Source organism: Ambystoma mexicanum, chromosome 1p (genome assembly GCF_040938575.1).
Source record: "Ambystoma mexicanum isolate Mex_15411 chromosome 1p, UKY_AmexF1_1, whole genome shotgun sequence".
Lineage (NCBI taxonomy): Eukaryota > Metazoa > Chordata > Amphibia > Caudata > Ambystomatidae > Ambystoma > Ambystoma mexicanum.
Genome location: NC_090921.1, coordinates 1,499,999,048 through 1,500,026,716, shown reverse-complemented (window position 1 = coordinate 1,500,026,716; position 27,669 = coordinate 1,499,999,048).

Below are 27,669 nucleotides of genomic sequence, written 5' to 3'. Positions count from 1 at the left end.
TCTATTTCCAATTAGAGTAATAGACCTCCAACATGGAGAAGCAGAAAGGTTCTCTCGTCTAATGGGAATTATTCAAAATGAAGCATATATTCCCCATTAGAGAAACAGACCTCCAACCTGGAGAAGCAGAAAGGTCCTCTCATCTAATGGGAAGCAGCCTATTCACAATGAAGCATCTACTTCTCCTCAGAGAAATGGCCATCCAACCTTGAGAAGCAGAAAGGTCCTCTCATCTAATGGGAACTAGCCTTTTCACAATGAGGCATCTATTTCCCATTAGAGAAACAGACCTCCAACCTGGAGAAGCATAAACCTCCTCGTCTAATGGGAATTAGCCTATTCACAAAGAAGCATCCATTTCCCATTAGAGGAACGGACCCCTAACCCAAGGAGATGCAAAGGTCCTCTCGTCGAATGGGAACTGGGCCTATTCACAATGAAGCATTTATTTCCCATCAGAGAAATGGCCATCCAACCTGGAGAAGAAGAAAGGTCCTCTCATCTAATGGGAACTATCCTATTCAAAATGAAACATCTATTTCCCATTAGAGAAATGGACCTCCAACCTGGAGAAGCAGAAAGGTCCTCTCATCTAATGGGAACTATCCTATTCAAAATGAAACATCTATTTCCCATTAGAGAAATGGACCTCCAACCTGGAGAAACAGAAATGTCCTCTTGTCTATTGGGAACTAGCCTATTCACAATGAAGCATCTATTTCCCATCAGAGAAACGGACCTCCAACCTGGAGAAGCAGAAACCTCCTCGTCTAATGGGAATTAGCCTATCACAAAGAAGCATCCATTTCCCATTAGAGGAACGGACCTCCAACCTGGAGAAGCAGAGAGGTACTCTCCTCTAATGGGCATTAGCCTATTTACAATGAAGCATCTATTTCATCTTTGCATCTCCTTGGCGTTAGGTTGCCATTTTTGTCTTTCTACATTCTGCCATCTTATATCGCTCACATAAGCCTGAACATTGCTTGCACTTTTAAATGTTTTTTTAGCAACATGCTCACACTACAGGCTGAACAAAGACCCTGGGTCACTGCAGAGCTTTACTGCCACCAGCTGATAAAGCAGGCCGTCTCCCCAAAGCACAGTAGCCCAAGGAAGGACATCTGCCTTTTAGATAGGAATGTCACAAGTCAGGGTGACTAAGCACAGTTCAGCCTGGGGCCAGGCATCTGCCTTTTAGATAAAACATGACAGTCAAGGTGACTCCTATATTATGCCCTTCAGCTGATCTCATCTCCTTTTCAAATATCACGAGAAAGGGGCTAGTGGCAAGGGACACTATATCTTATCTAAACATGTACATTCTGCGGTTTTTGTGTAGAAATGGGGCTATGAAAATAAGCACACAGCACACTTGCTCTTACCTGTGTATGGTGGTCGTTATTACAGGATGAGTGGGGAGCCGCTTCTCTAAAGAAATGTCCCTTCAGAAGGAAGCCCGCAGAGAATTTGAACCAGACACCGTTGCAACACTCCTTCACTCTCATGAGATATCCTAAGGTGATCTGCCCATAGAAGTCTTCATCTTTCCTCATTTTGGTGTTCCAATTGAAGTTGTCTGGAACCGATTGCATCGTAACTCAACCGACCGAAACTTAATCCAGATGCCGAATGTGACCTCTGCACCTGTGGGCCTTCCTTGACCAGACCAATCGCAGAGTATTGTGTCCCCCAACGGATTCCGGACCACCAGCAGTGGTCTCTGGAGAGATCGGAGTCAGGGGTTAAGTTTAGATACCTGTTCCTGTCCCCCTTGACCACCATAGGGTTACATGGGCATAAAGTCCTGTTCCTAAATCACTCTTTCCTTTCTTTGGTCGGTGGAGGCCTGGTCAATGATCCCTTCCTAGGACTACCATAAGGACTGGGATTGAGAAAGTTTATTTACTAAACTTTATCTAACCTTTGACTGTATTAATCATAACCACTGGCATGACCAATCCCTTCACATACCTGTGAAGTATACCCTTCAGAACTAGTGACATTAGGGTATAAGGCCACAGACCATCTTCATTTTAGGGGTGGAGTTTATAAGAGCTAGGAAGCTGTTCTATGATTAACATAAAGTGTTCTTTATTTCTAATGCATCCAAGTACTTACCTGTGTTTCACTGGTCATTGAATCAAATGTGATTGTATATCTCCTGAGTGTGAATGTAAAGATCCGTTTTCTTGGTGCAACAATATTGGACTAAAACCCTGTTCACCATAAGAGGGTTGCCACCCAAAACCCACCCCCAGGGCTGATTTTAGAAATCCATCTTAACATGCAAAGTCTAATGTAAGACAAAGACGGTGAGTCAAAGCTCTTTGTTGCTGAGTGAGGTACATCATTTGAGTTACTAGCTCAAAATGAACCTGTCCTGAATAGCAACCTAACAGAATACCAGAGGTGAGTCGGACACTGCACAGCTTCAGAGAAAAACACATAAAGAAAAACATTGAGTATCTTTTGGCGTAATTTGTAGATTCCTTTTTAAAGTGGCGGCATTCAAGATTGTGGGCAGTAGAACGACATACAGGACATAGTTGGAATGTGCATGACTGCACTTGAGAGGCATATGAAAGATTACTTGCTTGCAGAACAGAGAGGCTTGAAGGACAGATATGGAAAAACAAATAAGCACCCCCAAAGGCCCACTAATAAGTTGTTTTATCTGGTAGCACCCTTTCCACTGTAACTGTCAGGTGCAGAGGTACCCCATGTAATGTGGCAACTCCCACACATACACCCCTGTGGGACTCCTTCCAGATTCTGCAGTCTTCAATATTTTTGGGGCTGGGAGACCAATAGGTAGCAAAAGTGGGCCCACCCATACACAGATGGCAGCTGTGTATTAGCATGACACACAACAGCTTGGCTATGGTGATTCACTGCTATGTTGGTTCTCAATGCAGTCTGTGTGGACAGCAGCACCTGTTCAGGTAGCCAGACATCCTACGCTTCCCCCACCTAGTGTACAGGGAGTGTTTGTTTCAGAGGAGAAGACTCTTTGTAGCTGGTTTAGAACAACGGGCATTCACTAAAACAAATGAGCATCATTTCCCTGTCAACTATGGGAAGATATTGTTGCTTTTGCAAGCAAAGAGACAGAATCAAACTAAGCAGCAGTTCATAATGGAGACAGAGGATGCCTGGGAAGTGACAGCTTGTGTTGTTTCCATAGATAGTACTGGTCCGAAGATTAATTTGCATTGTGGTGATGGATTGTGGTGACCAAGGTGATTATTAACAATTTTGATGATGCACCCACACAGCGTGTTAAGTACCAGGTGTGCAGCATTTTGTGCATACAAGGTGTTCCATCATGTGTAGGAATATGTTGTGTGTTCTATGTTAGCCTGTGTGCTTGGTCCAAGTATTTTAAGTTTATTCAACTTCTCAATAAGTATTCATATAAATGTTCCAGACATCAATGTTAATTATTTTTTTTAACAATATTTATATTTGCACACAGGTTATGCACATAACATTATTCCAGACATCAGGTTTTTACACAACTTAAGCCGGCGAGATTTCTTCAGTGGTTGGGAACTCAGGTTCATTTAACTTTGCTAGGTATTGTTTATATCTTGACCATATGTTTCTAGGTTTGGAGGAGGGTAACACAGAGTCAATGTACAATTCCTTGTTGTCATTAGCCCACATCATGCCCTTATTCCAGTCTTCTTTGGTCGGGGGGCTTATATTCTTCCACCTCATCAGTATGACCCTTTTAGCGATTAGTAGGCTCACATTTAGCAGTTTACGCCATGTCGGGTTCATCTTTCCCACCGCCCCCAACATACATATTCACGGGGACCATTCCATTGGCTGATCTGCCATCAACAGATTGAGGATCAAGAATGGTCTCAGATATGCTCACTAACCAAACAAATATCATGCAACTCAAGATTCAAGCTGATTCATTATAAGATAACACATAGGACACACTACTCCCCAGCAAAACTCAAGAAAATATATCCCACCATGCCCGGAAACTGCCCAAGATGCAACAGCGAGAACGCGAACATATTTCATATGCTGTGGGATTGTATTAAATTGAAACAATGTTAATTCAGTAGTGTCAGCAAACTCCGTTAGGAGGCACGGGCGTAGGTTTCGCCTTTGCTCTGGCTTTTTCAAGGCACAAGTATAATAAATCATTCAATCATTTGATGTTCTTTCCCAACATTAGTCTTTTACCATATTGTCCGTTTTGTCTAAACAGCATTCATATTAGATAAACATTTTTCCTCTTGTTGTCTATGATGCTGAGTGGACAAGTGTCTTGTGGTTCTGAAGAGAGTAAAAAGGAAATGGGAAGTACAGGGATTAGAGTTCATAATTTGGATCACATAGAAGTATGTGATCCTTGCTAGTTAATCATTGGTGACATTGCTTACCTTAGGGTAAGGTAAGATTGTACCGGCTGGCGTGTTTTTATTGCCTTCTGGGTTTCTCAGGGTCCAGGGTCCTTAGAGGTTGCTCATGTTGTGGACCGTAGCTCTGTATTTTTCTGTTTTGGATCCTTATCCTAAGCGTTGTGATATGATATATCTCGATTAAAAACGGTTTACAACCGTTAGCCCAAGGGCCAGTCTACACCATATAAGTTCCCAGGTGCTATGTCGACCGTATTAGTGACTGTATTTTACTCCATTAAGTTGTTTACATGAGTCTCCGAATGGTAAGGAATATTTATTTTAAGTTTGTATATTTATTCATTAGGCATGATTGAATCTACGCGCCTATAATAGCCGTGCCAATATATTAGTGTCCCTTGTCAATTGGCATTTTCGTTGGTTTGGCATTAGGAAACGTAAAGTTACATCTGGTGTGGAAAGAAAATCGACACTGTGACAGGTAGAGAGCGTCTGTTAATAGCGTTCGTTAATGGCGTTCCTGGTTTGGCGTTAGGTTGCCAGATATATTTTCAGGATTACATTATACATCGCTTGACATGAAGAAACGCCCAGTTATTCTGAATGCTGCAAATGATAATGGATTTTCTCGTTTAGCGTTTGGTTGCAAGATATATGTTCAGCGTTGCATTTTCCTTCGTTTGACATGAACAAATTCCCTGTTAATTTACATGTGGCAACTGCGCCCGTCCTAGCACATTTGTCGTGCGCTTATAAGTGACGTTTCCGGTGTCTCGTTGAGTTCCACTATATATTGTCAGCGTTTTGTTTATAGTGGCGACGTGATATTATATCCCAGGGTAGTGGTAGTGTACGTATTGAGTGTTTTTAATGTATGCAACCGTGCTCGTAGGGTTAGGGCATGAGATTGTGACTTAACTTGTGATAGTAGTAGCAGTTCTGTACCAAATACTGACATTTTTCCTTGGTCCTTTGAGTTTATATCAAGAGATCTGAATTTTAGCCTATACCCCTCATTCATTATACATTTTTAAATCTCTGTATTACATTCCGGTCTATGGAAACGCGCTGTTACTGTATCAACTGTTGGTTATTTTGATTCATAGAATTCCTAGCAGTGTGATGAGACCTTACGGGTCTAGTACTGCTAGCCTAATTGTATCTCAACTTTTGGAGGCCCTCTAAGCATTTATTGGTTAAGTGCTAAGCCCTTTTCCTCCCATTAGGTGCTATGTCTTTTTTTTAAATATATTTCTTTTTATTAACATTTTTCAGTAAAGAAAGGGCACGCCAACATTAACCATGTCCCTCAAAACCCCCCATTTGGTACAGTACGTCATGTTAAGGTCCACTTTCTTGATCACATCTTCATCATTATCATATGCACATTTGTATCACAAGGTAATCATAAGTCTCTCTCCCTTCTCCTGTTCCCGCTCAACTTATTCCCCATTTTGTGGCTGGTGACCCTGCGCAGTTTAGCGCTCTTGATTTTCTAATTATCTGGGTGGGGAAGAGGGGTGATGAGTCAACGCCTGTCTCTCGAGCTTGCTTAATCAGTAGTGTATGTAGGGGGCCCATATGTCTTCAGCCCCTGAGTGGGTGTGCATCAGGTGACTGTATCCTGTTTCCATGTCATTGCAATATAGGATATCCACTCGCCAGTGTTCTACCTTCAGGCATTGTGTTCACCCCTACACCAATGCTACTCGTCTCTTGACCAGGAGCAGCCCTGTTCGGCTCCTCACCCCTTTGGGTATCAATTTGGTGTACCCCAGCAACACCATCAGTGGGTTTGGGTCGATTCTCGCGCCCGCTATTTCACTGAGTGTTTCAAAAACCTGTCCCCAGAAGGTCAGGGTTGCCTGGCATCCCCACGCTACATACAGAAAGTCTGCCGAAGCGTTGCGACATTTAGCGCAACTGCTCAGGGTATCTGGGGAAAAGTGACTTGGTCGAGCTGGTGTGTAGTAGAATTGATGCAAGTATTTGAAATAGATCAGTTTATACCGTTAATGGCTATTTTCCTCATCCCCTCGCAACAGTACCTTCACACCTCCTCCGGGATCACTTGTCCCAGGGATAGCTCCCCTTTTTTCCAGGAGGAGGCCTTTGTTTCCTCTCTGATTTTAAGACTCATGGCATACATTGTTGAGACCACCTTATTGTCAAGACCACCCTGAAGGATCTTATCTAGTATGGGGGTTGCCTGTAGTTGCTTGGGGAATGTCGGGAACAGCTGTCGCAAGGAAACTCAGTCTGTAATACAAGAATACATCCAGGGCCGAGAGATCCGCTTTGGCTTTCAGCTCCTCCAGAGTTACAATCGACCCACCTGGAAAGAGATCTTGGTAAATGGTCACTCCCAATCGGCTCATATGTAGCTCACCTCGTTGGTGAGAGTGAGAGGCATCCTGGGTGTGTATGTAATCGGTAGTTTGGGGGCGTATAAGACTTCACCCTTAGATTTGTGCTCTATGCAGGTGTTTTCTACGTGGGATGTTCTGTTGGGTGCTGTGAGTATTGTGGAGTGCAAAGATATGGCGCTGCGAGCGCCCCCTCTACCTCCACGTGTCACCTGTCCCCCTGCTCCCTGAACCAGTAGCGTAGAAACCTCACCCGTGCCGCATTCTAGTACGTCTCAAATTCCGGTATTGCTAGGCCACCTTCGTGTATTGGTGCCACTAGCTTGTCCCAGGAGACTCTAGCTTGTTTTCCAGACCAAAGAAATCTCAATGTTATGAATCACAGCTCCCGTAAATATTCTCAAGGTACCGCCAGTGGAACATAGAGAAAGATGTATAAGAGCCAGGGTAGTAGTGTCATTTTAATCAGGGAAATTCTACCGTAGAGGTTAAGGAGTACGTTTTTCCATGTGTCCATTGCCTCCCTAGCCTGTTCCAGCACCCTTTGGTAATTATTTGTATATATGACCTCCGCGTCCCAGGCTATGCTGACACTAGAGAGCGGGTCTGAACCATGTGCCACTGGAACCCCCACCGTCCTGGTGTTGCTCTACACTGTCAGTGGGAACATTACAGACTTTGTAGCATTTACTGTGAGCCCCGAGAGTTCCCCAAACCGTTGAACATCCTGCATAATCGGGTCAAGGTTACGCTTGGGATTATTAATGAAGAGCAGCATGTAATCTGCATAGCAGGGATCACCACCCTGTGATTGTATAGTTGTACCCCCCTATGTTGATGGGTTTCTCTGGTTTTATCCGCTAGCAGTTCTATCGCCAGTGAAAACAGTAGGGGCGAGAAAGGGCATCCCTTTCAGTCCTCTCTCTAATTTTATGTTTGGTGTGAGCTGTCCATTCACCTTTAGCCTGGCGCAGGGTAGTGTGCAAAGTAGCGACACCATGGATATAAACCGCTCGCCCATCCTAATCCTGCGCAGTACAGTAAACATAAAGGGCCCCTGACATAGTCAAATGCCTTAGTGGCATCCAGTAGGGCAGCCACTATTGAATCCTCCTGTGGTACTGCAGAGATCAGTGCAAACATCCTCCATATTCCATAGCAAGTGGATCGCCCAAGTATAGACCCAGACTGATCCACCTTCACCATTTTGCACATTAGGGGTGCCAGCCGAGAGGCCAGTATTTTGGCCTAAATGTTGTCTAGATTGATGAGGGAGATTGGTCAGTAGGAGGCACAGTCATCTGGAGGCTTGTCCAGTTTGGGTAATACCACTACCACCGCCTCCCGCAAGGAGTCGGGAAGATTGCCTTCACACAGATTCAGAAACATTTGCAGTAGGTGGGGGTCCAGTTTGGCAGTGTAATCTTTATAGAACTATGTGGTGAAGCCGTCGTGTCCTGGGGATTTTCCGGATGGGAGAGGCCTGATAGCTCCAAGCACCTCATCCAGGGACACCTGGCGCCCCAGCCACTCCCTTTCCTCATCAGTGCACCAATGTAGAGCTATCTGATCCAGGTAACTGTCGGATTCCTATTGAGATGCCCGGTTATGGGCCGAGTATAGTCGGCTGTTAAACCAGCAGAACTTATGGACTATTTCTGTATCTGCGAATCGTTCCACTCCTTGCTCGTCTGTAATTGACACAACTCGGTCCTTGAGGTCATTCATCCTCATTGCTCTCGACAGTAGTCTACCTGGTTTTTGGCCCTCCCCATACTGACGTATCGCTGCTTTTCCTAGAGAAATGTAGCCTCTCTTTACGCCAGATCATTGAACTCCTATAAGTGCTTCTTAATCTCTGCCTGTTGTAGGAAGGTCGGTGTAGGTGCTACCAGCTGCAGTGCCTGGATAGAACCCTCCTTGATATCCAGTCCCCTCCTAATTTGTTTCAGCACCCCCAATTCTCTCGATATGCACTCACCACTTATTGCACACTTAAAGCTCTCCCATTGGACCCCGGCTGACTCCACTGAACCAACATTTGATCTAAAAAAAACATGTATTACCTGGGACAGGCCCTCTCAGAACAAAGTGTCTGCCGGACCTTCACTTTTGAATATCCAGGGCGGCCTCTCTCCCCGATCCCCAGTTCAACTGTCAGACTTACCAGGGCATGGTCTGACAGTGTGCGTGCAAGGATGTCCACCTCAACGACCCTCCCCATCTGCACGTGGGAGACCAGGAAGAAGTCCAACCTTGAGGCTGTGTTATGGACAGAGGAATGGTGTGTGTATACTGTCATGTCCCTTGGTTCCTGATTCGCCATATATCACCAATCCCCCAGGTTACACCCATGCCCTGTAGTTTGAGAGTCCCCTTGGGCACCAGGCGGTGAGCATCCCATGTGCGGTCCCATGCTGGATTCAAGACGTGTTGAAATCCCTGGCCCAGTTGATCTCCCCGAGCGTTAAGGTTCCCAGCTGAAGGTCAATTCACTCAAGCGCCTCAATATTGTCCTGGTTCAGGCCATAGTAGTTAAACAATGTGTATAGTTTGCCTTATATAGTTCCCTGCACCAAAAGGCCCCGCCCCTCCCGGTCTTTAACTGAAGTGATTTGGCAGAACCCTATAGAATTCTGAATGAGGATGCACACCCCTCTTGCATACGAGGAATATGATAGAAGTACCGATGGCACCCCCAGCTTTTCCCAAATTCCGACTCCATCCCCGGAGTTAGATGCATCTCTTGTAAGAATGCAACTCCCATATGGTGCTGCCGAAAGAATAACAGGACCTTAGGACATTTAGTTGGACAGTTCTGCCCTCTCACGTTCCCTGTAACGCTCCTGAGCAACCCTGCCATTGCATACTCTCGGGGGCAGACCTGTTTCCAGGTATTTTGTTATTTTTTATTTTAATCTCCGAGTAACCTTTCAATTCTATGCCTAGATGGCCCCCGCGTTCAAGTGCTGCATGTTTCCACTGTACCTTACAATTCATAACTACCCTCCCATTTGTTTCTTCCCCCTCCCTCACCGACAATTCCAACCTGTCAGTGTGATGTACTCTTCCCTGAGCCCCCGCTGATCACAGCCATCCACCACACCTCTGTCATTTTAACGCCCATGACCCGGCTGCCCTTATGTCAATCAGTCTACTTTCCAGCATACATCACCAATATATATGGGTGGTGTGGTATCAACGCAGCATCACCCATTGTTCCCCAGCTATCTGGGGTTCCACAGTTGCAGTTCAAGGAAAGCATTGGCTTCATCCACTATCCTTAACTTGGCAGTGAACATCATAACATAGCAGATGCCTCTCTCCCGCATTTGCTTCTTAACTTCCATGTACGTGCTCCGAGATGCTTGTACCTTGTCTGAAAAATCCGGGATGGTGTCTCCCTTGTAAGTCACAGTCCCCTTCTCCCTGGCTTTGCGGAGAGCAAGGTCTCTATCTCGATATTTCAGCATCCAGGCTATGATTGGGTGCGGTGAGGCTCCGGGAATTGGTTTCTTCCTGATTGGGATACGGTGTGCCCTTTCCACAATGAACATTGGCGAGAATTCTTCTGTTCCCAGTGCTTCACGCAGTATTTCCTCTGTCAAGTGCTCCATGTTTCTCTGCTCCACTGGCTCGGGGACTCAGACTATTCTAGGGTTGTTTCTCCTGGATCTAAACTCTAGGTCCTCTCTTTTGTCGATGAAGATTCGTCTTCTACCGTAGACACTTGTCTCTCCGCTTCATCAAGTCTCTCGCCAGGTTTATCGAGGCGGACCTGCATGTGGTCTACCTTGCACGTGAGGGTGTCCATGTTCCCATCCAGAGACTGTATACTATTTTATAGCTGGCTGAACATCGCCTTAATATCCCGGAACGCCCCTGAGGGGTCTTGGGGCACAAGCTGAGCATTCCCGTCTGGGATTCTTCCATTGACCTGTGGTTTTTTACCTGAGAGAGAGTGTCAAACTGCAGTTTAGATTGCCGTTTTCCCCCTTTGCCCACCTTCGACATCACAGCAGTTACACTAGCTTTGACGCTCTTCCACCGTTCTCACCGGTCCTTCTCCAGCGCTGGTGCAGGGTTCTCTTGCTTATGCTCTCTATTTGTCACTCCATTTGCATCCGACTTGGAGGCTCAGTTGTTCCATTTGCCAACTAACTCCTCTTGCCAGCCAGGGGGGTGTTCTTCCCGTGGTGGCTCAGAGTTCTGTCCACTTAGGTTGGTCCACACACCTAGCGATCCCCTCACGTCCCCTCACGCTGTGTAAATTATTGCATGTTACACCTGGGGGTGCTCAGTTGCCTGGGGCGCGATGACAGGTTAACCGGGCCAAGGTATGGGTTCCCTTTAAAACCTACAGATTGGCAGTGGAGAGTGTCATCTGCAGCCCCAGCTCAGTTGCCTTCTCTCTTACATGCTCGCCTGGATCTTGCTTCTGCTGTGTCCACTGTGCTTAGCATTTTATTTTAGCCCGCAGGAAGGGCAGAAAGGTGGGGGGAGGTCCCAGCACATTGGACCTGCTCCCAGGGCCCAATTTGTATCTTGTGTTACATTGAAGTGATAATACAAGGGTTTTCGTCGGGACGTTCCACGCTTTCCCCCTCGAATGAGCCTTCTGCAGCGCTCACCTCTCAGGCAGCAATTATATGGTGCTGCACGCAGCAGGGCCTCCTCTCAGCTTGCCACTTGTGCTCACCGAGTGTACTTCTTCTCTCCCACGGTTCCCTGAATTATGGTGTCTCTAGGGGTTGAGGGACTACGTTCTTCGCCCCTGCTGGGGCTTTGCTGAGGACCACTACGGACCACCCGGGTCATTTGCTGTATTTTCAGCAGTGTGATGGTGGCACCCCGCCTGCGGCTGTCTCTAACTCTGGTAGTTTATGTACAACAGTACGCCGCTCGGGCAGTCGCGTGGCCAGCTGTGGCAACTATCGTCAGATCAGTCCCCAGCATGGTCCAGGTCCTTTACACCGCTGGGCGCCATTTCTATCTCGCAGCCCAGGTGTACGCCCTTCCAGCCACAGTGCCAGGTCGTGGCCCAGTCCACCTATGTTTGTGGCTGCTTTCCTTTGATCCGTGGGCGCATCCCCGCCCACAGACACCCCCCTCCAACAGCGACCCCTGGAGTTCAGTGCACCCCCACGACCGGTCGTGTAGCTGGCTTTGGTTGGTCCTGCTTCCTCAGTGCCGGGCACGGGTCGGGCCCCCTCCTCTGCTGGGCAAGCTACATCCCTGTAGCCTGGCTCGAGTGCTCTCCTCTGCAGTGTCAGACCATGCCTCACTGGTGTTGTCGGGTCGGGTTGTGCCCATATCTCAGACCTTCCCTCGCGTGTGGGCCGTCGGTGTTAGACAGCCGTTGGGCGCTCTGGATGCCTCACTCTGGGGCTCAGACCAGCTGTCCCATCGATGGTGTTGTCTCCATGTTTGTGCCATCCTGGATGTCGGAGCTTACTTGCTTCCTTCTCAGGTTGCATGGGTTCCACAGCATTCTCACTTGTGTTCACTCCAGCTCAGTGATTCACTCTTACTGCTCCCTCGCTGTTTTGTTTGTTCCTGGCGCAACCCGCTCTGGGCTGTTTTGCTCCAGGTCCAGGCAGGCCACTGTACGCAGGGACCCTGGGTTCGCCAGCTCGTCTCTGCGCCCTGTGCCTTATGGGAGCCCAAATTTCACTTGATTGTGGGCAAGCCTTTCACACAGCTGAGCACCACGTTTAAAGAGCCAGGTCAGCCAGGCAACTGCAGGATTATGGCCGGATCGGGTTGAGGTGTTTAGGCGTTCGCGGGCTTGCAGCCATCTTGGCTGGGCTCACTAGCGCCCCCCATTAGGTGCTATATCTAATGACCAGTGAGCATCTGTATCATTAATGCTGCTAGGTACTAGAGTTGAGGGGGAATTACAGTAATTATCCAAGTATGGCATTTTTGTGTGAGGATTTGGACTTTGTAAACGTTGTACTGTTGTGTAGCGTTCCCCTTTTCTACCCAGTATTTATCTTTATATTTACTGCGCCTACCACCAGGTAGTGGGCAGGGTCGGTCTACAGCCTTTATTTTTTAATACACATGCACACCATCCTACTATGTGTTATGTTTAACCCAAAGTACATACTTAACTTAAACATTTTATATAGGATTTTTATAAGTGTATTGTTCAGTATACTAGTGTAGTTTATTCCCTCGAGTCAAGCCTCACTTGTCTGCCATAGCTACAACTACAGAGAGTTTGAACTTTTTTTTTTTGGAAACCCTTTCTTTCGTGCAATGGATTTACATCCCTCAACAGAAGGCCAGGGAAAAATCTCCCTATAAAGTAGCTGCAAAATCTTAGCAGTTGATCAGCAAACTCAAACAGTGATGCCCACATTCGTTGGAAACATTTGAAAAACTGCTCTAGTAACCTTTCCACCAAGCTGTGCCGAGGAGAAGGGAATCAACGAAGATTTATATGCCTTTCATCATTGAGGCCTGGCATGTTTTGCAGGAAGACACAGTCATGTTTTATGGAATTGTATGTGCTTATTGGAGCGTTATGGAAGGCAGACTTGATTTTGTAAATGACCTAAAAGGCTACAATCTCAGGGGTTTAGGCACAGAGTCCTAATAGGCTAAATTAGTTGGGGCCCCTGAATAATGGAAAGAAAATAACACATGCAGGTCATTTTATGAAGAGAAAAATAGTAAATTGCCAACCAACTCCCACCAAGACAACGCACAAAGACAACAGTTTCTCCTGGTTCTGGTTCTGGTCCTATCCTCACTAACACACCCCTCCCTTTTCTCTTGCAGAGCCACACGAGCACCTGGAGACTGCCCTTGGGTGGTAGCGGTGCACGGTATAAATCAAAATAATATGTACAGCTATTATACGAAACACCATCAAAGCTATAGTGGGTTGAAAAGCACTTTTCTAACATTGAGCAAACATATGCTTTTGAGCCATTTGTATATCCGCAATGCATTGCTCAGTGGCTCACAGCTAGAGGTGAACTTCCAGAGATGTCTGCTGGGTGGCACTGTAGTATGTGCTCGTTATCTGAATTGGCCTTTTTTGACACCGAGCTATTCCCATTACCTTCAAAATGTAATGAACATGCTTCAGGGTGTTATTTAAAAAGAAAAAAAATCACATTTTTTTCAAATGGTGCTTCATGTCAGAGTCGTGCTGTTTCTAAGCATGGTAACAGTAGTTCTTACCAAGGGAAGTCAAAATATCAACTTCAGAAGGACGAGTGACTAATTCAGCCCTGCTGGTACCCGAGTTTGCAATTGAAACCTGGTCCCCCTGGTGAGGAAGGATAACCCAGAGGCAACGCCTTTGCCTTGGAAGCAAGACAACACAGCCACAACGCTGGTATTAAGCGCGTTATAAATGAACAAATAAATACATTTCAGGAGCCACATCTTAACCCATGTGCTATTCCCCCAGTCAGTTTATTAGCGAAGGGTAAATTCAAGGTTTTATTTGTGCACATAGTATTTGGTACAAGACTAACAGGCTGATTCATGGAATTAATGTGCAATGAAAATTTTGGCGCAAGCGTGCGAAAACGTGCGATTCGCAGTGGAAGAGCGAAAATCGCAGTGCAAGTGCGTATATCGCAGGGAAACCAGCGCACATCTATTCATGGAAGTCCGTGCGCGAGTAAAATCAGGGATGTGCGCTGGAAAAGTGCGCGGCGCACACTGGCGCACAGGTCATCTAACAGCATGCGCTAAGGCCACAGCGAAAGCGCACATAGCGCGGCGCACATAACAAAAGTGGGCAGAACACGGGGTGTAACACTCGGAATGGGGAACAACTCGTGAAAATGTGGGCGTCACGGGGGAAGTACAGGAGGCAAGTGCGTGGAACGGCCACAAGCTCGCCTACAACACGTATTCATGGAATCGAATAGGGCAAACCAGCGCACGGGCAAAGATGCGCACTGACCCAAACCCATCTGCCACACGAAGGCAGGCGGTAGCGTCCCTGCGCTGAAAAAAAATGTGCACCAAAATGTGCGCTAACAAAAGCACCAATATACAGCTCTGATGAATGTCCCATACAGTGGCCCCTTAGGCCAAAGTACGTGCAAAGGGGTACGCGACAAACAGCGACACCCGCTGTGTGAAAAATTAGCTTGTGCGTGTATTTCGTGTGTGCGCGGGAAGTTTTACACGAGATCGGGCCTGGGGTAGCGGGGTACGTGCATTTCAGGGGTGCACGTGAAGTTCTACACACGATCGTGCCTGGGGGAGCGGGATACGTGTATTCCAGGGGTTCGCAGGAAGTTTCAAACGCGATTGGGCCTGTGCGAGTGGGGTGCGTGCATTCCTGGGGTTCGCAGGAAGTTTCAAACGCGGTTGGGCCTGGGCGAGCGGGGTACGTGTACTTCAGGGGCTCGCGGGAAGTTCTACACACGATCGTGCCTGGGGGAGCGGGATATGTGTATTCCAGGGGTTTGCGGGAAGTTTCAAACGCGATAGGCCCTGTGCGAGTGGGGTGCGTGTATTCCTGGGGTTCACGTGAAGTTTCACACGCGATTGGCCTGGGTACGTGTAAATCTGGGGTGTGCGGGAAGTTTCACACACGATTGGCCTTGGTCGAGCGGGGTACGTGTATTTCGGGGGTGCGCGGGAAGTATCACACGCGACAGGCCCTGTGCGAGTGGGGTACATGTATATCTGGGGTGCAGGGGAGTCCTACACGTGAATTGGCAGTGTGGGTCCTCCCAGGTGTTCCCTCTACACCCTCCACGGCCCCTGCAGGCAGCCCACACCACAGGGGACTTCATGTCCCACAGGCAGCCCATCCACCATGGGCATGCCCCCCAGACAAGCCACATATCAGCTTGCACTACTGATCACCAACGCATGACCCCCTCCACTCCCACCTCCCAGCAGTGCAGGGCACCTGCTAGCAGGCCCCCACACATGTCCCCTTGCACCCCACCCCCCAGCAGTGCAGGGCACCTGCCAGCAGGCCCCCACTCATGTCCCCTTGCACCCCACCCCCCAGCAGTGCAGGGCACCTGCCAGCAGGCCCCCACTCATGTCCCATTGCACCCCCACCCCCCAGCAGTGCCGGGCACCTGCCAGCAGGCCCCCACTCATGTCCCCTTGCACCCCCATCCCCCAGCAGTGCAGGGCACCTGCCAGCAGGCCCCCACTCATATCCGATTGCACCGCCACCCCCCAGCAGAGCAGGGCACCTGCCAGCAGGCCCCCACTCATGTCCCACTCATGTCCCCTTGCACCTCCATCCCCCAGCAGTGCAGGGCACCTACCAGCAGGCCCCCACTCATGTCCCCTTGCACCCCCACCCCCCAGCAGTGCAGGGCACCTGCCAGCAGGCCCCCACTCATGTCCCCTTGCACCCCCCACCCCCCGGCAGTGCATGGTACCTGCCAGCAGGCCCTCACTCATGTCCCCTTGCACACCCACCCCCCAGCAGTGCAGGGCACCTGCCAGCAGGCCCCCACTCATGTCCCACTCATGTCCCCTTGCACCCCCACCCCCAGCAGTGCAGGGCACCTGCCAGCAGGCCCCCACTCATGTCCCCCAGCACCCCTACCCCCCAGCAGTGCAGGGCACCTGCCAGCAGGCCCCCACTCATGTCCCCCAGCACCCCCACCCCCCAGCAGTGCAGGGCACCTGCCAGCAGGCCCCCACTCATGTCCCACTCATGTCCCCTTGCACCCCCACCCCCCAGCAGTGCAGGGCACCTGCCAGCAGGCCCCCACTCATGTCCCACAGCACCCCTACCCCCCAGCAGTGCAGGGCACCTGCCAGCAGGCCCCCACTCATGTCACCAGCACCCCCACCCCTCAGCAGTGCAGGGCACCTGCCAGCAAGCCCCCACTCATGTCCCACTCATGTCCCCTTGCACCCCCACCCCCCAGCAGTGCAGGGCACCTGCCAGCAGGCCCCCACTCATGTCCACCAGCACCCCCAACCCCCAGTAGTGGGGGGCACCTGCCAGCAGGCCCCCACTCATGTCCCCCAGCACCCCCACCCACCAGCAGTGCAGGGCACCTGCCAGCAGGCCCCCACTCATGTCCCACTCATGTCCCCTTGCACCCCCACCCCCCAGCAGTGCAGGGCACCTGCCAGCAGGCCCCCACTCATGTCCCACTCATTTCCCCTTGCACCCCCACCCCACAGAAGTGAAATGGCGATCCCATGACACAAACCAAAAGTCAACTATGTACATCAACACATGTCCGCCACACGAAGGCAGGCGGTAGCGTCCCTGCGCATTAAAAAAAATGTGCGCTAACAAAAAGCCGTATATACAGCTCTGATGAATGTCCCATACTGTGGCCTTCTAGGACAAATGACGTGCAAAGGCGTACGCGACAAACACGGACACCCGCTGTGTCAAAAATAGCGTGTATTTCGGGGGTGCGCGGGAAGTTTCGCACGCGATTGTGCCTGGGCAAGCGGGGTACGTGTACTTCAGGGGCTCGCGGGAAGTTTTACACGCGATTGGACCTGGGCGAGCGGGGTACGTGTACTTCAGGGGCTCGCGGGAAGTTTTACACGCGATTGGGCCTGGGCGAGCGGGGTACGTGTATTACTGTGGTGGGCGTGGAAGTACAGGAGGCAAATGCGCGGAACGCCCACACGCACACACCAAAAAAGATGTGGTAATCCGGAAACACGCACGCCAGCAGGAAGCAGGTGTACGTCGACCCGTGCAGCATAAAAGTGCGCGCAAACAACAAACAAGCTCAGACGCCAGGATGAATATACCGTTCCTAGCAGCAGTGGCCGTGGGATACCGCAGGAGGAGGAGGAGGAGGGTCAGGGCCAGAATTTTTACACCCAGAACCAGCCTTTTTGGGATGCCTGATGACCACGTGTATGGGAGGTACAGGTTTCCACCTCACATAATACTCGACCTGGTCAGTGAGTGGGAGGATGACCTCACATCACCCACCCTCTGCTCCCAAGCACTCAGCCCCCTGGAGAAGGTCCTTAATGTACTGCACTTCTTGGCCACTGGATCATTTCAGCGGACAAGTGCCATAGTGGGGGGGGTGTCACAGGCCACGGAGTCACGCTGCCTACACCAGGTCTTGGCCATCATGACTGCACGCCCATCAGTACGCAAGCACATATACCTGCCCAGAACACCTGCAGAAAGGCAGGCTGTCGTCCAGGATTTTTACGGGGTGGCACACTTCCCCAAAGTGCTAGGTGCCATTGACTGCACCCATGTGGCTCTACGTCCCCCCAGGGCATCTGAGCACATCTATAGAAACCGCAAGCACTGGCATTCCATCAACGTCCAGGTAGTATGTGATGCCAAGGGAAACATCACCTCAGTATATGCCAACTATCCAGGGTCCACCCACGACAGTTTCATTTACAGAATGTCAACCCTAAACCGGGACCTAGAAGCTGGGCGGCATGGCGATACATGGCTGATCGGTGAGTATAAATGCCACAGCACATGCATGCATGTCAGATACTGAGTAATGTCACAACCCCACTAATGATATCCATCACCACCTCCCCAGGGAACAGTCCCTACCCTCTGAGCACCCACATGATGACGCCAATTTGGAACCCCACCACGCCACCCAAGGTAAGATACAACACAGCCCATATTGCAACCTGGGGCATAGTGGAGCCCACATTCGGAGTGCTCAAGTCACGCTTTCGCTCCCTTGAACGTTCTGGCGGACAGCTGTTATGCGCTCCCCCAGTAGTGTGCAGGATCATAGTGGCAGCATGTGTCCTGCACAATGTTGCAACACGCCGGGGCCTGCCCGTGGACATGGTGGTGCCCCCACATCCCCAACCACATTCACGCCCGCTGCGCATGGGAGGGGAAAGGGCACGGGGTGAGGCAGCCCGTACGCAGCTGGTGGCTAATTACTTCACCTAAAATCACACCCCTGTGGAGTGCACACAGCCCTGGCACATACCAGCTGACTATCAATGATGATGAGTCAAGTGACAGTCAACTGTCACAACCATAGCAGCCTGAGATTGTTCACCTGGAAGTGTTCCATTGTGTGCATCCCTACCTACACAAACACCACCAATGCTGTGTCATCAAAAGACACACTTGTATGCTGCCAAAATTACCCCCTTGCAAGATACAACATGACAACAGTGCCATGTCACCCAACACCTCCCCAGCACCGCCACCCAACACACCATGGCATGTCATGCTATGTGAGAGCAAACAAAGGAATCCCCAAAACATGACACAAGTGTCACAAAGTACAGTGTCCCGAATGGAAAATGGCCACACACAATATGCTCCCATTAATGTAGAACTGACAACACACATGACCAAAGACTTACCACAATACAATGCAGCTAGCCAACCCCAAACATAGCATTCACATGATAAGTTAAAGGATACGTAGTCTTACAACCTGGTGATGCTAGCATATCGACCACTTCCAGCTGTACAGTGTTGGTGCCACGCAAATCTGGAAGTGCACTGCTTACAACATGAACTCCATCTCCAAAGTAGACGGCCCTGTGAAGACATGAGGAATGAACCTGCAAATTAGGAGGGAGACATGGATGCACAAGCACACATCAGTACACCATGTAGTGTACAATACTACAACAATATGCACTAGGAATGTATACACAGTATTGACTACAGACTGCCCACACATGTCATGGGAGTCCAACGTCACTGTGTAAGTCAATGTCACTTGGGCACACCCTTTGCAAGCCCATGGAAACGGGAAGCAGGAGGGGTGTGTGTCTCACGAACCCAAGCATCTAACCCAAACTCAGGACAAGCCTGCATGTGCCCAGCCAGAATACAGTGGATGCCCACGGGAGCCACAGAAGGCAACACACTGTAACAAAAACTCAAAAATCAAAAACCAAAAAGCAAAAACCAAAAACCAAAAATCAAAAATCAAAAATGGCCATGTGGGGACCAGAGGGGGGTGGGGGGGCGCACCCAGGAGGTCCAAGGACAGGGTGCACACCAACAGCCACCTCTGTGGATGTTGCGAAAAAAAAAAACACCTGCATGGGCTCATGGCCTGCACGGCTACGCTATCGTGAGAGATTCAGAATCGCTGTGGTCGCTCTCATCACCCTGTGCTGCTGCCGCCACAGGAGGTGGTGGTGCTATGGGAGGCAGCCTACGCAAAGCCCTAGTCTGGTCCTCCATGGCAGCAAGCATGCGGGTGTGGAAGGTCTCGTTCTGGAGGAATATGGTGCGGAGATCCCCATGCACCACCTGACGTGATGCCCGGACCTCCTCCCAAGTTGCCTGCATCTCTGCTGAGAGCGTACGTGTGAGCCGCTCCAGCAGCTGTTCTGTCCTCGTGACAGTGGAAGCCTCAAGGTCCACAAGAGTCTGCCTGAGGTGATGGACTTCTACCCTCAGGGCATCCCTCTGGCCCTGGGACTCTAAAGAAATGGCTTCCTGCAGAGTGTCCAGGCCCACCCGCCTGTCTCTGTTGGACGCCAACATGTCCTCCCTGAGTGATCGGCAAATGGAGTCTGTTGCCTGCTGTAGTTGCTCCATCTGCCTTTCTGGGGGGACAATCGAAGTGGCCACCCTCTTCATAGCTTGAGCCATCATCTCAGATGCTGCTGCCTGTTGGTTTGCCATACCGTATATGGATTTCTCCCATGCGGTATTGCCTGGTGGCGTACGGCCTCCGCGTTGGTGGGCACCACACCTGTCTGGGGCAAGGCGAACTGTGCCTTGCTGTGTCGGCACTGCCTGAGGCTGCAGGACTGCATTCCCCCTCTGATCTGCTGGCCCAGGAACAGGATCAGATGTTGCGGAGTGTGGCCCTGCATCCGTATCCACCAAAGGCGAACCTACCAACACTGACATCCCCATAGTGGGCTGTACCCCTGGTGCAGGTGGGTCGGACAGAACAGAATCCCTCCCAGAAACACCTACCTGCGAAGCCACATAGGTCTCATCATCTGAATAGAGGTCTGGGGAGGTGCACCCAGAGACACCCTTGGAGAGAACGGTCTGCAGCAAGAGTGGGTTTTCACCCACCACCACACCCCGTCCCCCACTGGTACCCGGTCCTGCCTGAGATCCTTCCTGGGTCTGCACCATCTCCTCACCCTCAACAGCATCAAGTGCGTCATCCCCTGCAGAAACATGAAAGACAAAAAATGGAAACAGGCATTAGCACCATGGCACACAATTAGGCCTCACAAGCTACAGAACCAGTACTTGATTGACACATGTCCCACATGACTATAACCCTCCCATGCATGCACTGTCACTGAGTTTGAAGGGGAGGAAAATGTCAGACACTGATGACACCAAGATGGAAGAGCAACACATTAGCTGCATGCTGGCTAGCAGAGCCATCACACATTGGCCTGTGAGTGGCATGTCCAATCCACATACATGACACATGCCATCACACAAATGGCATGTACCATAGGCATGTCACATATTGTTTGACAATAGGGCTGAGAAATGCGTAGTGAAAGTGGGGGGATCGAAACAATCAGCCTGAATGAACAATGAGAAATACGGAACAATGTTGTTGCAAGATGCCACTTCAAGGGCAACTGGTGTGATGCTGCACAAAATGTCTACTGTGGGCAGAAGGGATACTGTAATACCCAAATCCGGGGTGCAGAATGTTTTGGATGAAGCACATGGGTGACCCAAACCACTCAGGCACACACACCCTCACCTGGCACTCAATCAGAAACCCTCACACACACAACATACACATGGATCACACACACATGCATGTGCACTCACCGGACAATGCCTCGTAATCTGGCAGTTCTCCCACACCTTGGATCTGTTCCTCTGTGACGTAGGTCCCAGCAACAGACTCATGTACAGTGAGTTCAATGTCCTCTTGTGGAGACCCACCTCCAGTCACCAGAGTAGCGGCATGACTTGAGGCCAGCTTTTTCTTTACTCTGCGCTTAAGGTCATTCCAGCGCTTGTAGCACTCACCAGCTGTGTGCCTCACTAATCCAAGGGCACTTATGATGTTCGCGACGGTCTGCCAGTGTGCCTGACGTTGAGCAGGTGTGGTTTTGCACCCTGAAGTGATCAACATTTCACTGTCATGTGCGGACACATACTGCACAAGTGCATCACGTTCGGCATCATTGAAGCTAGGCTTCCTTTGCGTGCCAGACTGCGTAGCCGTGTCTGGGGTATCAGCCTGTAGTGGACGAGCACTCTTCCTCTTTTTTTTAGAAGGAGGTGGGGATCCTGAGAGGCCTACGCCGCTCTGGCCACTAGGGGCAGGAGCACCAGTGGACTGGCTAGTTGGAGTGTGGGAATGCACACTAAGCATGGGACTTGGCGCAGGCATTGGCTAAAGTGTTACGTAGTCAGGGGGAACGTTAGCAAGATGGACTGGGACCAACACTGCCCTGGCTGGGAGAGTCAGAGCTGGGGTGGATGGAGCTGCAGCTGCCCCTGCAGCCTCCCCACCCTGCCTACTCGGGGCAGCAGATGACATAGCTGCCCCTGATCCACGTGGCCTGGTGACACCAACTTGCACCGCCACACGTGGCCTAGACTTGGCAACCTGGAAGTCAGCCTGGGAGTCACCCTCTGCCAGGTCAGGTGCCACAATGGGCCGGTCCAACAAGGGCTGAGCAGAGATGGTGTCAGCCACGTTTCCCTCAACTATGGGGGGGTGGGCATGGGTGTCCCTGACTGGTCCTCCACACATGGGGGGCTAGGGGTACCCTGCAAATCCCGGCCACGTCCCCTACCGCGCCCACCACGGCCACCTCTTGAGGCTCGGCCACCTTTGCCACCCTTACCGCTTGGTCGCCTCCCAACCATGGCACTGATGTTGTTGTGCGTATTGGAGTTGCAGTAAACTATTGTCCTGGGCAATTGGGGGTCAAAGGGGTAGGGTACTAGATGGAATTCGTACCCTAGTGCTCTAGCAAGGCTGTATGTGACCCCTGGGGAAAGATGATGGATCACGCAACGCACAGGCACCCCAAAAACAGAAAATAACATGCATGCAACCCCTCGTAAACCACGTGCGTGGAAAAATGAACCCGCACTAAGCTGTGGCACCCAGAAACACAAAAATGAACGTACGCGTGTTACACGCAGCCTACAATGACCTCTGAAGGGGTACGCGACACACGGGGAAAGCACAGTTGGTAAATATGTGCGCGACTCACCGTCTGCCTGGAAAATGAGTGTGAAAAATACGCACGTGTGCGCATTGGCAACACCCCCGCCAAAAGAAGAATTGTATACTGTCTGAGGAGACAGAACAAAAGAAGAAGTGAACGCTGTTTGAGGAAACAGGCCCAACAGAAAATCAGAAAAAAAGCTGTCAGAGGTTACAGGGAGTACAAACTAGAAACGCTGTGAAGTAAATTGCGTGTGAACTGACAAGAAGTACAGAATTCACCCACTCGCTCTCCACGAAAAGCACGTACAAGGAAATGACGTCCTACACGCAACTTTTGAACCGGCCCACATGTCCAACATCACTTCCTTGTATACACGCTAAGGCCCTAACCTCCAATTACACGAGCTGACACTCGGACATACAGTTCTTGGACGTGTAACATGCACCCGGGTTCAGGGAAACGCCCGCTTGCGCACATCACAGACGCACTTACGCGCTAAGGGCCTTTCGTCCAATGAAATCGTGTACGCATGCTGACGCGCTTACGCGCTAAGGGCCTTTCCTCAAATCACACGCTGACGTGCTAGATTTTCACGTGCCAAATCACTCCGTATCAAGCTGGCCACGCGTATGCACACGGAAGACCACGCTCCTGCCCAGAAGGCCGAATTACTGCCCCCCAGATCCCTGAGCACGCTCCCACCTGCCATTTGCTGCCTGCAAGTCAGCCCGGGGTGCTGTTGCTGTGACCACCCCTGCTGGAACCGAAGAGTCCCGAAGACTCCCGACTGCTATTACATCGCTCCACAGCCCAGCCCCAGGACCCAGTTTCCCACCCACACCTGCCTCTGGGGTTGCCATGTCGGGCACTACACCATCTGGCACCACTGGCAACCCAGAAAGGCAGAGGGCCACCAGCTTCACTGCCACCGAAGTTGGTGTCCTGGTGGAGCAAGTCCAGGGGCAGTATGATGCCCTCTTCGGAAGGTCGGCCGCCGACAAGGAAGGACGGACTCGGATCGGGACGGACATTGTGACTGCCATCAACGCGGAGGGGGAGGCAGTCCGCGACTTCCAACATGTCAAGAAGCGCTGGGAGGACTTCAGGTCCAGGACCCTCAACAGGGCCCGGCGCCTCTTGAAGGCAGCGGATGCTAAGGGGCGCAGTGGCCACCTGTCGGAACATCAGATGAGGGTCCTGGAACGCATACGCCCAGCGCTCCACGTCCAAGTCCTTGAGAGGCAGACCCGTCTGGAGTCGAGCGGTAAGTGTACATGCATACTGATTGGAAGCTGTGCGTGTGGTGGTGTGCCAGTAGTGTGCAGGTTGTACATGTGGTTTTGTAGGGCCATGTATGGATGTGTATGTACAGGGCTGTGAGGCTGACACATGCAAGTCCTTTCATGTGTGAGACACATGGATGGTGTGTGTGTGGGTAAGCATGCAGGCCAAATGCAGATGTGTGAGCACACATGTTTTGATTACTGTGTATGTAAGTTGGCATGGTTGTGGTGTCACATATGGATGTTGGTTCCAGCTGCATGTATCTGCACCGTGTACATGTGCATGTGTGTGTATTTGACATGGGTGCAACAGTGATGCAACATGGATGCATGTGAGACTGATATGTAGAAGACTGATTGCCAGATGTGACATGGATGCCAATCTCATCACTGCGACAGTTGGCGGAGGTGTACACATGCATGTAATTGTGGTGGCGTGTGTGCATGTCTAGTGCACTCCCTGTGTTTCATGTGATGTCTGGCTCACCTTTGGCTGCTCATGCTGTATATATGTGTATGGATGCTGCTGGCTGTTGCAATATGGCTGTGGAATAGCTCATGTGTGTGAGTTGCAATGACATGTGTGTTGGGGATTGTGATGCCATGTCTGAAGTTTGACAATGCCACTCATGTACAACTGTCATGTGTGTATGAGTCCATTGAACAGTGCCCTGATGCCTGTCTCCTATCTCTCCCTGTCTGCAGCGTCAACTTATGAAGAGGGCGGAGAAGGTGCTGTGGAGCACAGCGGCAGGGATCGCACCGCCAGCCGGAGACGCAAGGCCCGGCTCCCCTCCCAGGTTGTCATCTCGTCGGGGAGTGAGGAGTCCGGTGCCGCGTCCCAGGTCGCAGCTGCCGAGGGGAGGTCCAAGAGGCGGAGGTTGGAGTTGGACTCCTCGGCAGCCGAAGGGGCAGCTGAGACCCCACAGGGCCCAACGGAGGAAGATGGCACGGAGTCATCCAGGTTGGTGGGGGGTTTGGTGGAGGAGGAGGCCATGCAAGGGACAGAGACGGGGTCTGGAGGTGGGGATTCCACTGGTGCTAGTAGTGCAGTGCAGGGGCAGGGACAGGCGGCAGCACAGGCCGCCGCAGAGGTGCCTGTGTGTAATCCTGTCCCCGATCCTGTGACTGCATCATCTTGCACCAGCAGGGATACCTACGTCCAGACCCGTTCTCAGGGAGGGGATTGGCTTACACCAACTGGCCTTCCTCTCCCTGCGGATGTGGCTATCCGGCACCGGGTTGTGCTTGTCCTGGGTGGGGTGGCGTTGCGTCAACGTGCCATGCAAGCTGACCTGCAGTCTTTTCATGAGGAGACTGCACGTCTTCTTGCATGGCTCGTTGACCGCGTTGACCCACTGGGAGAGCTCACCATGGCCGGATTCCTTCGTTTTGTGGACCTTGTTCCGACCCCCTCCTCAACCCCTATGCGCCAGTCATCCTCCGTGCCATCTTTCCACCCATGTGTCACCTGGGTGCCCTGTGGAGCTGCCTCAGACCCTGCGGCCAGGCTGGTGGAGGACACATCGCTGCCACAGTCGGGAGTCGGACGTCCAGCAGGGGTGGGCACCTCAACAACTGCACCCCAGCTGGAGGAGGATGTGCAGGCAGCAGGAGCCAGGGCACAGGCAGTGGCGCAGAAGCAGCAACAAGGTGGGAGCCATGATGGCTCAGGGCCTTCATCAGCGGAGGGGCAGGCATCGGCCGGAGGGCAGCAGGACCCTGGACGGGAAGTATCTTCTGTGTGGCAGTGGTTGGGCCATGCGATAAATGCGGAGCGGCAGCGGGCAGAAGAGGCCCGGCTCACGATGGTCAGGGCGGAGAACTCCATGCGTAGGGCCCTGAGGCGGGCCGAGTGCCCCGAGGTCATTCGCAGGGACCTGGAGTTCCAGATGTCATCGTCCCTGCGAACCCTCGGGGCCATGGAAGAGGACCGCCTCCGGGAGATTGAGCAGGAGTTCGATGATGCCCTGGCCCAGAACATCAACATGTGAGCCGTTGGACTTGCCCGCTGCCCTTGTAAATAGTTAGATAGTGTTAGGTTTCCTTTGCTTTTTTCTTTATTTTGGTTGCGCTTGGACAATGCACCACCTTTCTGTATATAGTTTTTCATTAGGTAGTATTTTTGATAGGTTTAATTTCTTCAGTCGGGATTATGGACCGTGGATTGTTCTTCTGTATATAGTTCACTATTGGATTAATCTTTTTTATTATTTTATTTACCCATGGAGCAATGGTTTTTGTTTTTCCCTTGGATTTGATTTGATTTTTTGAACTGTGACTTTGGACACCTTTCCTTTGGATTATGATTTGTTGTTTTTCATTATTTTACTGACATGCAGCTTTTTGTTTTTAATTCCCATTGTCGTTTGTTTGTTTTTAATTCCATTCATGTTGCTTTTAATACATTTATTTCTTAATACTTCGATGTGTGGTATTATCTCATTGGTTTCATGCGTGTCATGATATGGGTTTTGACATTCACTTGCACCCATTGTGTGTGTGTGACGGACATGTGTTCATTTACATACTTGCCATTGGGGTTGTATCATGAAATTGGCATTTCTATGTGGGTGGATACAATACTTGGGTGGGTCTTTGGCATGTGGAGGCTGGCCATAAGGGCCAGGGATCTAGATTGTGATGGCGTGTTGGCTGGGGGACATGTGTCGGGACCTGCTGGCAGGTGCCCTGCACTGCTGGGGGAGGGGGTGCTGGGGGACATGAGTGGGGGCCTGCTGGCAGGTGCCCCACACTGCTGGGGGGTGGGGGTGCAAGGGGACATGAGTGGGGGCCTGCTGGCAGGTGCCCCACACTGCTGGGGGGTGGGGGTGCAAGGGGGCATGAGTGGGACATGAGTGGGGGCCTGCTGGCAGGTGCCCCACACTGCTGGGGGGTGGGGGTGCAAGGGGACATGAGTGGTACATGAGTGGGGGCCTGCTGGCAGGTGCCCTGCACTGCTGGGGGGTGGGGGTGCTGGGGGACATGAGTGGGACATGAGTGGGGGCCTGCTGGCAGGTGCCCCACACTGCTGGGGGTGCAGGGGGACATGAGTGGGACATGAGTGGGGGCCTGCTGGCAGGTGCCCCACACTGCTGGGGGGTGGGGGTGCAAGGGGACATGAGTGGGACATGAATGTGGGCCTGCTGGCAGGTGCCCCACACTGCTGGGGGGAGGGGGTGCAAGGGGACATGAGTGGGACATGAGTGGGGGCCTGCTGGCAGGTGCCCCACACTGCTGGGGGGTGCAAGGGGACATGAGTGAAGGCCTGCTGTCAGGTGCCCCACACTGCTGGGGGGTGGGGATTCAAGGGGACAGGAGTGGTACATGAGTGGGGGCCTGCTGGCAGGTGCCCCACACTGCTGGGGGGTGGGGGTGCAAGGGGACATGAGTGGGGGCCTGCTGGCAGGTACCCCACACTGCTGGGGGGTGGGGGTGCAAGGGGACATGAGTGGGACATGAGTGGGGGCCTGCTGGCAGGTGCCCCACACTGCTGGGGGGTGGGGGTGCAAGGGGACATGAGTGGGACATGAGTGGGGGCCTGCTGGC